Genomic DNA, 6,000 nt, shown 5'->3' with positions numbered 1-6,000 from the left:
GAGCGACAAGACACGCAGAAGATGCACATACGGAGCTCTCGGAAGCTAATACAGGTCTACGGCTTCTTTCGGCAGAAGCCGCTCTTAGGTGCTCACCGCGACCGGCCCAATGCTCTGTGTGCGAAGAAGCCGCTTCTTTGCCTCCGGGAGACTGGGCGAGCGGCAGCTTCCCAAAGGCGAAGATGCAAGCCGCACCACGCAGGCACAGTGTGGGCAGCATTCAGACTTAGAGAAAACAGTACCTTACCACTCTCCTGCCTTTTCCATTGTTATTATATTCGAAAAGAACGTTTTTTGGACAACTATATGTTCCTTCTTGCAAAACTCTTTGCAGACCTCCGTGCAAGTTTTCGAACAAGATTTTGGATGTTTTATTTGCTGGCAGAGTTTCTCTTTGCAAGATATGGTGGAAAAGCTTTGTGCTGAGTGTTGAGCGACAAGACACGCAGAAGACGCCGATACGGAGCTCTCGGAAGCTAAATGCCGGTCCACGGCTTCTTTCGACAGAAGCCGCTCTCTGGAGAACACCGCCAACGGCCCAATGCTTTGTGTGCGAAGAAGCCGCTTCTTCGCCTCTGGGAGACTCGGCGGGCGGCAGCTTCCCAAAGGCGAAGATGCAAGCCGCACCATGCAGGCACAGTGTGGGCAGCATTCAGACTTAGAGAAAACAGTACTTTACCACTCTCCTGCTTTTTCCATTGTTATTATATTCGAAAAGAACGAGTTTTGGACAACTATATGTTCCTTCTTGCAAAACTCTTTGCAGACCTCCGTGCAAGCTTTAAAACATGATTTTGGATGTTTTATTTACTGGCAGTGTTTGTCTTTGCAAGATATGGTGGAAAAGCCTTTTCTGAGTGTTGAGCGACAAGACACGCAGAAGACGCAGATACGCAGCTCTCCGAAGCTAATACAGGTCTATGGCTTCTTTCGGCAGAAGCCGCTCTTAGGTGCTCACCACGACCGGCCCAATGCTCTGTGTGCGAAGAAGCCGCGTCTTCGCCTCCGGGAGACTGGGCGAGCGGCACCTTCCCAAAGGCGAAGATGCAAGCCGCACCACGCAGGCACAGTGTTGGCAGCATTCAGACTTAGAGAAAACAGTACTTTACCACTCTCCTGCCTTTTCCATTGTTATTATATTCGAAAAGAACGTTTTTCGGACAACTATATGTTCCTTCTTGCAAAACTCTTTGCAGACCTCCGTGCAAGCTTTAGAACAAGAGTTTGGATGTTTTATTTACTGGCAGAGTTTCTCTTTGCAAGATATGGTGGAAAAGCTGTGTGCTGAGTGTTGAGCGACAAGACACGCAGAAGACGCAGATACGGAGCTCTCGGAAGCCAATACAGGTCTATGGCTTCTTTCGGCAGAAGCCGCTCTTAGGTGCTCACCGCGAACGGCCCAATGCTCTGTGTGCGAAGAAGCCGCTTCTTCGCCTCCGGGAGACTCGGCGAGCGGCAGCTTCCCAAAGGCGAAGATGCAAGCCGCACCACGCAGGCACAGTGTTGGCAGCATTCAGACTTAGAGAAAACAGTACTTTACCACTCTCCTGCCTTTTCCATTGTTATTATATTCGAAAAGAACGTTTTTTGGACAACTATATGTTCCTTCTTGCAAAACGCTTTGCAGACCTCCGTGCAAGCTTTAGAACAAGATTTTGGATGTTTTATTTACTGGCAGAGTTTCTCGTTGCAAGATATTGTGGAAAAGCTTTGTGCTGAGTGTTGAGCGACAAGACACGCAGAAGACGCCGATACGGAGCTCTCGGAAGCTAAATGCCGGTCCACGGCTTCTTTCGACAGAAGCCGCTCTCCGGAGAACACCGCCAACGGCCCAATGCTTTGTGTGCGAAGAAGCCGCTTCTTCGCCTCTGGGAGACTCGGCGGGCGGCAGCTTCCCAAAGGCGAAGATGCAAGCCGCACCATGCAGGCACAGTGTGGGCAGCATTCAGACTTAGAGAAAACAGTACTTTACCACTCTCCTGCTTTTTCCATTGTTATTATATTCGAAAAGAACGAGTTTTGGACAACTATATGTTCCTTCTTGCAAAACTCTTTGCAGACCTCCGTGCAAGCTTTAAAACATGATTTTGGATGTTTTATTTACTGGCAGTGTTTGTCTTTGCAAGATATGGTGGAAAAGCCTTTTCTGAGTGTTGAGCGACAAGACACGCAGAAGACGCAGATACGCAGCTCTCCGAAGCTAATACAGGTCTATGGCTTCTTTCGGCAGAAGCCGCTCTTAGGTGCTCACCGCGACCGGCCCAATGCTCTGTGTGCGAAGAAGCCGCGTCTTCGCCTCCGGGAGACTGGGCGAGCGGCACCTTCCCAAAGGCGAAGATGCAAGCCGCACCACGCAGGCACAGTGTTGGCAGCATTCAGACTTAGAGAAAACAGTACTTTACCACTCTCCTGCCTTTTCCATTGTTATTATATTCGAAAAGAACGTTTTTCGGACAACTATATGTTCCTTCTTGCAAAACTCTTTGCAGACCTCCGTGCAAGCTTTAGAACAAGAGTTTGGATGTTTTATTTACTGGCAGAGTTTCTCTTTGCAAGATATGGTGGAAAAGCTGTGTGCTGAGTGTTGAGCGACAAGACACGCAGAAGACGCAGATACGGAGCTCTCGGAAGCCAATACAGGTCTATGGCTTCTTTCGGCAGAAGCCGCTCTTAGGTGCTCACCGCGAACGGCCCAATGCTCTGTGTGCGAAGAAGCCGCTTCTTCGCCTCCGGGAGACTCGGCGAGCGGCAGCTTCCCAAAGGCGAAGATGCAAGCCGCACCACGCAGGCACAGTGTTGGCAGCATTCAGACTTAGAGAAAACAGTACTTTACCACTCTCCTGCCTTTTCCATTGTTATTATATTCGAAAAGAACGTTTTTTGGACAACTATATGTTCCTTCTTGCAAAACGCTTTGCAGACCTCCGTGCAAGCTTTAGAACAAGATTTTGGATGTTTTATTTACTGGCAGAGTTTCTCGTTGCAAGATATTGTGGAAAAGCTTTGTGCTGAGTGTTGAGCGACAAGACACGCAGAAGACGCCGATACGGAGCTCTCGGAAGCTAAATGCCGGTCCACGGCTTCTTTCGACAGAAGCCGCTCTCCGGAGAACACCGCCAACGGCCCAATGCTCTGAGTGCGAAGAAGCCGCTTCTTCGCCTCTGGGAGACTCGGCAGGCGGCAGCTTCCCAAAGGCGAAGATGCAAGCCGCACCACGCAGGCACAGTGTGGGCAGCATTCAGACTTAGAGAAAACAGTACTTTACCACTCTCCTGCCTTTTCCATTGTTATTATATTCGAAAAGAACGAGTTTTGGACAACTATATGTTCCTTCTTGCAAAACTCTTTGCAGACATCCGTGCAAGCTTTAGAAAATGATTTTGGATGTTTTATTTACTGGCAGAGTTTCTCTTTGCAAGATATGGTGGAAAAGCTTTTTGCTGAGTGTTGAGCGACAAGACACGCAGAAGACGCAGATACGCAGCTCTTGGAAGCTCAGTTCCGGTCCACGGCTTCTTTCAGCAGAAGCCGCTCTTAGGTGCTCACCGCGACCGGCCCAATGCTCTGTGTGCGAAGAAGCCGCATCTTCGCCTCCGGGAGACTCGGCGAGCGGCAGCTTCCCAAAGGCGAAGATGCAAGCCGCACCACGCAGGCACAGTGTTGGCAGCATTCAGACTTAGAGAAAACAGTACTTTACCACTCTCCTGCCTTTTCCATTGTTATTATATTCGAAAAGAACGAGTTTTGGACAACTATATGTTCCTTCTTGCAAAACTCTTTGCAGACCTCCGTGCAAGCTTTAGAACAAGATTTTGGATGTTTTATTTACTGGCAGAGTTTCTCTTTGCAAGATATGGTGGAAAAGGTTTTTGCTGAGTGTTGAGCGACAAGACACGGAGAAGACGCAGATACGCAGCTCTTGGAAGCTAAGTGCCAGTCCACGGCTTCTTTCGGCAGAAGCCGCTCTTAGGTGCTCACCGCGACCGGCCCAATGCTCTGTGTGCGAAGAAGCCGCTTCTTCGCCTCCGGGAGACTTGGCGAGCGGCAGCTTCCCAAACGCGAAGATGCACGCCACACCACGCAGGCACAGTGTTGGCAGCATTCAGACTTAGAGAAAACAGTACTTTACCACTCTCCTGCCTTTTCCATTGTTATTATATTCGAAAAGAACGTTTTTTGGACAACTATATGTTCCTTCTTGAAAAAGTCTTTGCAGACCTCCGTGCAAGCTTTAGAACAAGATTTTGGATGTTTTATTTACTGGCAGAGTTTCTCTTTGCAAGATATGGTGGAAAAGCTTTTTGCTGAGTGTTGAGCGACAAGACACGCAGAAGACGCAGATACGGAGCTCTCGGAAGCTAAGTGCCAGTCTACGGCTTCTTTCGGCAGAAGCCGCTCTTAGGTGCTGACCGCGACCGGCCCAATGCTCTGTGTGCGAAGAAGCCGCTTCTTCGCCTCCGGGAGACTCGGCGAGCGGCAGCTTCCCAAAGGCGAAGATGCAAGCCGCACCACGCAGGCACAGTGTGGGCAGCATTCAGACTTAGAGAAAACAATACCTTACCACTCTCCTGCCTTTTCCATTGTTATTATATTCGAAAAGAACGAGTTTTGGACAACTATATGTTCCTTCTTGCAAACCTCTTTGCAGACCTCCGTGCAAGCTTTAGAACAAGATTTTGGATGTTTTATTTACTGGCAGTGTTTCTCTTTGCAAGATATGGTGGAAAAGCCTTTTGCTGAGTGTTGAGCGACAAGACACGCAGAAGACACAGATACAGAGCTCTTGGAAGCTAAGTGCCGGTCTACGGCTTCTTTCGGCAGAAGCCGCTCTTAGGTGCTCACCGCGACCGGCCCAATGCTCTGAGTGCGAAGAAGCCGCTTCTTCGCCTCTGGGAGACTCGGCGGGCGGCAGCTTCCCAAAGGCGAAGATGCAAGCCGCACCACGCAGGCACAGTGTGGGCAGCATTCAGACTTAGAGAAAACAGTACTTTACCACTCTCCTGCCTTTTCCATTGTTATTATATTCGAAAAGAACGAGTTTTGGACAACTATATGTTCCTTCTTGCAAAACTCTTTGCAGACATCCGTGCAAGCTTTAGAAAATGATTTTGGATGTTTTATTTACTGGCAGAGTTTCTCTTTGCAAGATATGGTGGAAAAGCTTTTTGCTGAGTGTTGAGCGACAAGACACGCAGAAGACGCAGATACGCAGCTCTTGGAAGCTCAGTTCCGGTCCACGGCTTCTTTCAGCAGAAGCCGCTCTTAGGTGCTCACCGCGACCGGCCCAATGCTCTGTGTGCGAAGAAGCCGCATCTTCGCCTCCGGGAGACTCGGCGAGCGGCAGCTTCCCAAAGGCGAAGATGCAAGCCGCACCACGCAGGCACAGTGTTGGCAGCATTCAGACTTAGAGAAAACAGTACTTTACCACTCTCCTGCCTTTTCCATTGTTATTATATTCGAAAAGAACGAGTTTTGGACAACTATATGTTCCTTCTTGCAAAACTCTTTGCAGACATCCGTGCAAGCTTTAGAAAATGATTTTGGATGTTTTATTTACTGGCAGAGTTTCTCTTTGCAAGATATGGTGGAAAAGCTTTTTGCTGAGTGTTGAGCGACAAGACACGCAGAAGACGCAGATACGCAGCTCTTGGAAGCTCAGTTCCGGTCCACGGCTTCTTTCAGCAGAAGCCGCTCTTAGGTGCTCACCGCGACCGGCCCAATGCTCTGTGTGCGAAGAAGCCGCATCTTCGCCTCCGGGAGACTCGGCGAGCGGCAGCTTCCCAAAGGCGAAGATGCAAGCCGCACCACGCAGGCACAGTGTTGGCAGCATTCAGACTTAGAGAAAACAGTACTTTACCACTCTCCTGCCTTTTCCATTGTTATTATATTCGAAAAGAACGAGTTTTGGACAACTATATGTTCCTTCTTGCAAAACTCTTTGCAGACCTCCGTGCAAGCTTTAGAACAAGATTTTGGATGTTTTATTTACTGGCAGAGTTT

Source organism: Molothrus aeneus, unplaced genomic scaffold (genome assembly GCF_037042795.1).
Source record: "Molothrus aeneus isolate 106 unplaced genomic scaffold, BPBGC_Maene_1.0 scaffold_47, whole genome shotgun sequence".
Classification (NCBI taxonomy): domain Eukaryota; kingdom Metazoa; phylum Chordata; class Aves; order Passeriformes; family Icteridae; genus Molothrus; species Molothrus aeneus.
Note: the sequence above shows the minus strand (reverse complement) of the source record.